Raw genomic sequence first — 8,216 nt, 5'->3', positions numbered from 1 at the left:
AGAGCAGATGAGCACACACATGTTTGTATTACAAAAGAAAATCCACAAATTCATTAGAAATTGGCAAGGCAGGCTGAGGAAGTAGGTAGATGTAAAATGTCTGTAAATGGCGAAAGAACATAAACCCAAGACTGAATAAACGATGTTAAATATCCATGCCAAGGAGACAAAAATATGTTAGGATACAATTACCATTAAGACACCACAAGCAGGTCCGTATCCTGCCGCGATGACTTAAAAAAAAAAAGAGTTGGTTATTAGCCACAATGTGTAGGCAGTCTCATGCCAACGGCCATACCACGTTGAGAACACCGCTTCTCGTCCGATCAGCGAAGTTAAGCAACGTTGGGTTTGGTTAGTACTTGGATGGGTGACCGCCTGGGAACACCAAATGCTGTTGGAAATAATGTTTTTTGTTTTGTTTTGTTTTGTTTCGTTTGTTTTTGTTTGAATGGCTGGCTCCACGGGAAATTCACGGAGTTGTGTGGAATAAGGCCTGGTAAAATGAATTAATATGTATGTCATGTTTAAAACAAACTCGCTTAATATAGATAGTGTGTGAGGCTTTATTCAAAAACAAACAACCAAAACCAAACATGTTGTGTATATATATATATATATATATATATATATATATATATATATATATATATATAGCTTAATCCGGGTTTGAACTCGCAACTCCAAGAATACCCATCACTTATATACACTTTACCACTGGACCACAGCTGCAGGACACTTGATGCTGAGGTATTAATTTAATGACGTAAATGCCATTTCCACAAATAAATGATAATTAAAAAGTATTTGTATGTACAAATCTTTTCTGTTTAAAAGGCTACAATATCAGTTACTGATATAATTTGTGTTAATGTTTCTATACCCACAGGAAGGCATATTTTTGCTTATATGTAAAGGGTACGGAGAAGGAATCCACAGACCATCATTCCCCTCCCCTTCCCTCCCCCCCCTCCCCCCAACTCCCACCTACTACCACCACCACAACCACCACCACAACCACCACCACCACTCACCACCAATCACCACCAATCACCACCACCAATCACCACCACCACACCTAACCGAAAACCCCCTAACACATCAACCCTCCCCCCAATCAACAGGAGAAATAATAACCCTCAAATGCCTGCCTGCCTGCCTGCCTGCCTGCCAGCCAATAATAACGGTCTTCTCAGAAAGAAAATCTCTTTGTATCTGTATTACTTGATGAAATGTATGATTCTAATAATGAAAATAAATTTTGATGTCGGTTGTATGAGCATAATGACCAATATGCACATGATATGAATGAATTAAATAGTGTAGTTTTAAGTAATTAGGTTGTAGACACATTAAGCGGATATGATATTTGACGCGTCCAGAACTGGTGATTTTTGGTTTAGTTTTAAATGCACCACCACCACCATTGCTTCCCCAGAGCCTAATTAAGGACCGGTAAAAGGAGTCAATATGTATGTCATCTATAAAACCAAAGAATGAATAAAAAAACACACACACAAACCTACATAATAGTATTAGGAAGATTGTATGGCAAAAAAAAAAAAAAGTATTATTCCCATTGGGTCGTTTGAACTCGCGACTTCCAAAACACCAGACACACACCTTACCACCCAGCCACCATAGAGTTAGCATAATTGTGCAACTTTAGTTTTAAAAGTAAAGTTTTCTCACATTGTATTGATAACTTAAAGGATTTTTTTTTTGCATGTACAAATCTTATTGTCTGTTCTATGAAAAGGCTTGATGTAAATTATGTATTTTTTGAATGATTGAATTGTAGGCACATTAAGCGGATTCGATATTTGATATATCCAGAAAAGGCGATTTATGTTCAGTTTTAAAATGCATCACCGTTAACGCTAAAGGACTGGTAAAATGACTCGATGTTTGTCATTTTTAAAATAAACACTAAAACAAGGCCCTTAACATATATAATGTTTGAATATAAATTGAATGCATATAAATACAAAGTGGGAGTGGCTGGCTGGCTGGCTGGCTGGCTGGCTGGCTGGCTGGCTGCCTGCTTGCCTGCCTGCCTGCCTGCCTGCCTGCCTGCCTGCCTGCCTGCCTGGCTGCCTGCCTGCCTGCCTGCCTGCCTGCCTGCCTGGCTGGCTGGCTGCCTGCCTGCCTGCCTGCCTGCCTGCCTGCCTGCCTGCCTGCCTGCCTGCCTGCCTGCCTGCCTGCCTGCCTGCCTGCCTGCCTGCCTTGCCTTGCCTTGCCTTGCCTTGCCTTGCCTGGCCTGTCCTGTCCTGTTATTGCCTTGCCTTGCCTTGCCTTGCCTGGCCTGGCCTGGCCTGGCCTGGCCTGGCCTGGCCTGGCCTGTCCTGTCCTGTCCTGTTATTGCCTTGCCTTGCCTTGCCTTGCCTTGCCTTGCCTTGCCTTGCCTTGCCTTGCCTTGCCTTGCCTTGCCTTGCCCTGCCCTGCCCTGCCCTGCCTTGGCTGCAGCTGGCTGGCCGTAAATCAACTCTTAACAACACCACACCACACCACATCACATCACCCATCACCCACCACCGGCCCCAGTCTCCCAGCCTCTCTTATATACCCGAGCAGGCCCTTTAAATTATTTGAATTGTTGCACTGCAGCCAATGGCACGATCGCTGCTGCTCAAACATATTCTGGTTCACAAATAAATATATATATATATATATATATATATATATATATATATATATATATATATATATGCGAACAAGCCTGAATGGTCCCCAGGACTATATGCGAATGAAAACTCACACCCCAGAAGTGACTCGAACCCATACTCCCAGAAGCAACGCAACTGGTAACTACAGGGCGCCTTAATCCGCTTGACCATCACGGCCGTCAAAAGGAAGTGATAGCCGAGGCTATTTGAGCCACTTCCCCGACGGCAACTCGGATGGTAATCTTGGGCATAGCATTTCACCAAATCACCTCATTCTTTGGGGCACACGTGAGGAACACAAATGCGAACAAGCCTGAATGGTCCCCAGGACTATAATAGTCCTGGGGACCATTCAGGCTTGTTCGCATTTGTGTTCCTCACGTGTGCCCCAAAGAATGAGGTGATTTGGTGAAATGCTATGCCCAAGATTACCATCCGAGTTGCCGTCGGGGAAGTGGCTCAAATAGCCTCGGCTATCACTTCCTTTTGACGGCCTTGATGGTCAAGCGGATTAAGGCGCCCTGTAGTTACCAGTTGCGTTGCTTCTGGGAGTATGGGTTCGAGTCACTTCTGGGGTGTGAGTTTTCATTCATATATATATATATATATATATATATATATATATATATATATATATATATATATATTCATATATATATGTCGTACCTAGTAGCCAGAACTCACTTCTCAGCCTACTATTCAAGGCCCGATTTGCCTAATAAGCCAAGTTTTCCTGAATTAAAATATTTACTATAATTTTTTTCTTATGAAATGATAAAGCAACCCTTTTCTCTATGTATGAGGTCAATTTTTTTTATTGGAGTTAAAATTAACGTAGATATATGACCGAACCTAACCAACCCTACCTAACCTAACCTAACCTATATTTATAGGTAAGGTTAGGTTAGGTAGCCAAAAAAAGCTAGGTTAGGTTAGGTTAGGTAGGTTAGGTAGACGAAAAAACATTAATTCATGAAAACTTGGCTTATTAGGAAAATCGGACCTTGAATAGTAGGCTGAGAAGTGCGTTCTGGCTATTAGGTACGACATATATATATATATATATATATATATATATATATATATATATATATATATATTCATGAAACACATTAAAACCTTGATCATTTATTCATTCATTACGTCTAGTGAAGAATTGCTTTTGTTCATTTGTATGATTAAAAATTGATAGAATATGAATTCCTCGCTTAAAGTAAAATATAAAATATATATTGGATTTATATGATTGGTTAATATTCCAAGTGATGCTGAATATCCCCTATAATTTTGTTTTGTTTGTTTGTTATGTACACATTCCAAATGAAATCAATATAAATGTTATTATTAATGTTTGGAAGTTGATTGTCTACTTGAATCTCTCTATTAAAGTGTGTGTGGCTCCGGATGGAGCCTGGTTATGGTATTTGTCGTGGTGGGTGGCAGAAGTGCTTACTTCTTCTCTGTCTTCTTTGGCAAAAGAACTGCCTGAATGTTTGGAAGAACACCTCCCTGTGCAATGGTTACGCCAGACAGAAGTTTGTTGAGTTCTTCGTCGTTGCGGATGGCCAACTGCAAGTGACGTGGGATGATACGGGTCTTCTTGTTGTCACGTGCGGCGTTACCGGCGAGCTCCAGAACTTCGGCAGCGAGGTATTCCATGACGGCTGCCAGGTAGACAGGAGCGCCAGCACCGACGCGTTCGGCGTAGTTGCCCTTACGCAGCAGACGGTGAATTCTGCCCACGGGGAACTGAAGTCCGGCCCTGCTGGAGCGAGACTTTGACTTGCCCTTCACTTTGCCTCCCTTGCCGCGTCCTGACATTGCTGCTGCTGTTGTGGGTTTGTGGTGTTTTATGCCGCCCCGAAACGAAACGAAAATGTCCATAGAGCTGGCAAGTAGGGGATGGAAGAACGGGGCGAGGCTGCAGAAATCTTGAGCAAGGATCCGGGGATGAGGTGAAGAGGGGAGATGAAAGATCGGTGGCCCAACCACCGTGGATTTGAGCTTGATCAGATGAAAGTAGAATTGAGTGGGGTGTCATTTGCAGTACACACAGAGGCCGGGAACGCAAGCAGCTGGCAGTGGAGGTTTGATGTTAAGTCAGTTCGTTAGTAGTCTTCTTTCTTGTTGATTTCACCAAACTTTGATCGTTGTTCTTTTTTTTGGGCTTGTCGGTCTTGGTGGTCACGGTTCGTGTTGATGCTTGGAGGTGATCTTTCCTTGGGGGTGATGGTGTACCGACAGATACGTCCTCATCCGATTCATCAGATGAGTGAGGAGCAGGGGTGTTGACACGCTTGGGTTGATTTCTTGAAGGTTGGGTTCTTGAGGGTTGATGTCTTGAAGGTAGAGTTCTCGGAGGGTGTGTAACAGCGGTAGGTACTGCAGCATAAGGTGCTGCATAGTCGGTACCCTCTATAGGGTCACACCAAGGGTCGATAGCAGCGAAATTCGCCACTGAGACGGGTGAAGGGACAACAGCAGCTGGAGAAGCGTGTGGAGCAGGAGCTGACAGTATGTCAGAAAGCGTGGCTGCGTTCACAGTGATGTCATGGTTGGTAACTGGAACTGATGCAGAAGTGGGGGTCGCAGGAGGCAGAGTCTTGTGAGCTGTAGGTACCCGAACAGGATCTGAGGGCTGCATTGCAGTGGCGGAATCGTCGTCGTCGGATGTAGAGTCAGCATCCTTCTCTACAGGGTCAGTTGTTGGAGATGAACGCGGAGCGTTGAAAACTTCCTCAGGAACAATGAAGGTAGGGAGACCGTTCGCCTTGTACAGAATTTTCAGAAGCCTCACAAATTCTCGTGGGTTATTGCCAGCAGTCATTCTGGCTGTTGATATCAGAGCTTTTACTGTGCTCTGCCCAATTAGCTTTGTCTTTGGTTGGGCCGGTGGCGATGGCTGGCTCGACGAATCGCTGGTTGGCGTTTGGGAGCTGGCTCCCCATTGGCTGGTAGTAGCAGTGGGACGTCCTCCCGGGAGCTCCGGGAAGATGGCGGCTTGGGCGTTGAAACCTGAAGTAGAGGTGGTCGCTGATTGGCTTGTTGCTTCAGAGGTACTGGCTCCGGTTGAAGATGTGGATTTCTCCATGTTTTTAATAGCGTTTTGTCTGTGAGGACAATGTATGGAGATTGCTGGATGATCGCCTTTGCACAGCAAGCAGCATAGTGTTTCAGATTTGCAGATGGAGTAATGGTGGTCAGCTGAGCAGAGGCTACACTTCTGAATCCGCTGGGTACATTTGCTGGTGGAGTGGGTATACTCGTAGCACCGGAGGCACTGGTTGACGATGTGAAAACGTTCCATCTTCACACGGAAAGGCGGAATGTGAATTCCAAAGCTGTAAACTCCATTTCTGGTAGCCATAGTAGCCGCAGCTACCGTCTCGAAGGTCAGCTTCAGGGAGGGACTTGAATTGAAGAATTGAGCTTGGTGAAGCCCTAGGTCCGGGTTTGATGTCTTGAAGTCGCGCATGAACGCTCTATCATCAGCGTCATCTTGTTCCACGATCCATTGACTAAGATCGTGAATAACGACATAGTGTTCAGCCAGGTACTGGCGTGGGAAGTTGAGACGAAGGTGTTGGTTGGAGAAGTTAGTGCTGAAAGACAGCAGTTTGTCGACTTCCTCCTCACTATAAAAGAAGAAAAGGATGTCCGTGCCTTCCTGCTTGATGTCGTTGGGTGTTACTCCTGCAACGTCTTTAAAGAGCTTCAGGAGAGATGTCTTGGAGAATGGTTGTTCGTTGAGGGGCGTACCCCTGATCTTGTAGCGTTTGTGACGCATGATGAGCTTCCTGGAGGCCGATGGATCTCTCTCAAAGACTACACGTCACTGAAGATGGCCTCCCGTCTCTACCCGGCATAAAATACCAAGTTAGGAGTGGGGTCTGACCATCTAGAGAGACGCAAGTCTGCTGCCAATTGTTTATCCACCCTGCAGTACTAGGTGCGAGAGAGAAGAGCTGGAGCAACGCGAGCACGTCCGACCGCGACGGTTGCTAGTTGCTCGTGATTACCATACGGGAACTGTTGGAAGTATTAAAGAAAACGAGGAACACAGCACCAGGGTTGTCAGGAATAACAGTCAACCAACTGAAGTTTCTACCTTTAAACTACGTGCAGTCCCTGCTCAATGTCTTCAACGCCATCCTCGTCTCAGGCCACTTTCCACAAGTATTTAAAACTGCCAAAATGATCTTTATCCCGAAGCCAGGCAAAAGCAAACACGTCCCTGGAAACTATAGGCCTATTTCCCTCTTGGAGTCGACAGGAAAGTGCTTTGAGAAAATACTGTCAAATCGTATTAACTACTACATGGAGTACCACCATCTGTATACAGAAAAACAGTTTGGCTTTAGGAACCACAGATCGACACAGCATGCCATCAACATCATTTACGATGCAGCAGACAGTATTAGGAAACAGCGCCAGACTGCAATAATAGCAACCAGGGATGTCAACAAGGCCTTTGACAGTCTATGGCATAATGGGCTGCTCTTCAAGCTGCAATCCATACCACACCACAACTGGACCCTCCTTAGACTAGTCAAAAATTTTCTAAGCCATAGAACAATAATTCCAATGTTTAACAACAAGGAAGCTGATTCCTTTATTCCGACAGCAGGAGTTCCTCAGGGATCGTGCATAAGTCCACTCCTTTTCAATCTTTTTGTAAATGACTTGCCACGCCCTATTTACAACGACACTATTATCACTCAATTTGCAGATGATGTCATCCATGTAGTGTCGTCGATGCCTGCTGGCCAAGGAACTAAACATGATTCAGTCATAAGGAAGACGAAAGAGGAACTAGCAGCCACAGCAGGTTGGGAACAAGACTGGAAAATCATGACAAACCCTAACAAGATTCAACTGTGCTCAGTGGGCAGCTGGGCTAGTACACTTGGGGTCATCAACATTGGTGGCTCGTTAATACAGATAAAGAACTCTACTACAATTCTAGGCTATGGAATATCAAGACTTTTGAATTCCACTGAACATATTAATAAGAAAGTAACCTTAGCCAAAGCACAACTAGCTCGGCTGTACCGATTCAGGCAAGCCCCAACGCATGTGAAGCTACATCTATACAGAATGCTCATTCGACCTATCCTGGAATACCCATACACCCCGCTTGCCCTTACTAAAAAGTCAAATATGGTGAAACTTCAAAGGGTTCAAAATAGAGCACTGAGATTTGTAGCAGGAGTGACACTTGCTGATAAAATTCGGACCGACAGACTCCACATCCAATTGAAGATAGATCCGTTGAATAGACGTCTCCACAAACTCTCAGCAAAACAGTTATACAAAATGAAGTACACCTACTTACCAAATCGTGAAGATCCCTTTACGGTTTACAACACAACCAATTATGAAATACGAGACCAGCCTCACAGAACAAGGAGGATGTCACTACAGCAAAGAGTCAGGCGGTACATCCACAACAGGAATTACCCTCAGCCCAGAATACTTAGTAACCTACCACGTGAGGAGGACGATGACTGGGAACCTCCTGATCCTTTATACACCTAACAAGAACGAACT

General features: G+C 44.6%; 1 non-coding gene across 1 annotated transcript; it reads left to right on the top strand.

Annotated features, from left to right (window-relative positions):
- Positions 1-284: 284 nt before the first annotated feature.
- Positions 285-403, top strand: LOC138353454 (5S ribosomal RNA). Its single transcript, XR_011223157.1, has one exon. It is a non-coding gene; the product is annotated as a 5S ribosomal RNA (ribosomal RNA).
- Positions 404-8,216: the final 7,813 nt, after the last annotated feature.

Source organism: Procambarus clarkii, chromosome 57 (assembly GCF_040958095.1).
Source record: "Procambarus clarkii isolate CNS0578487 chromosome 57, FALCON_Pclarkii_2.0, whole genome shotgun sequence".
NCBI lineage: Eukaryota > Metazoa > Arthropoda > Malacostraca > Decapoda > Cambaridae > Procambarus > Procambarus clarkii.
Note: the sequence above shows the minus strand (reverse complement) of the source record. Positions and strands in the feature narration are given on the sequence as shown.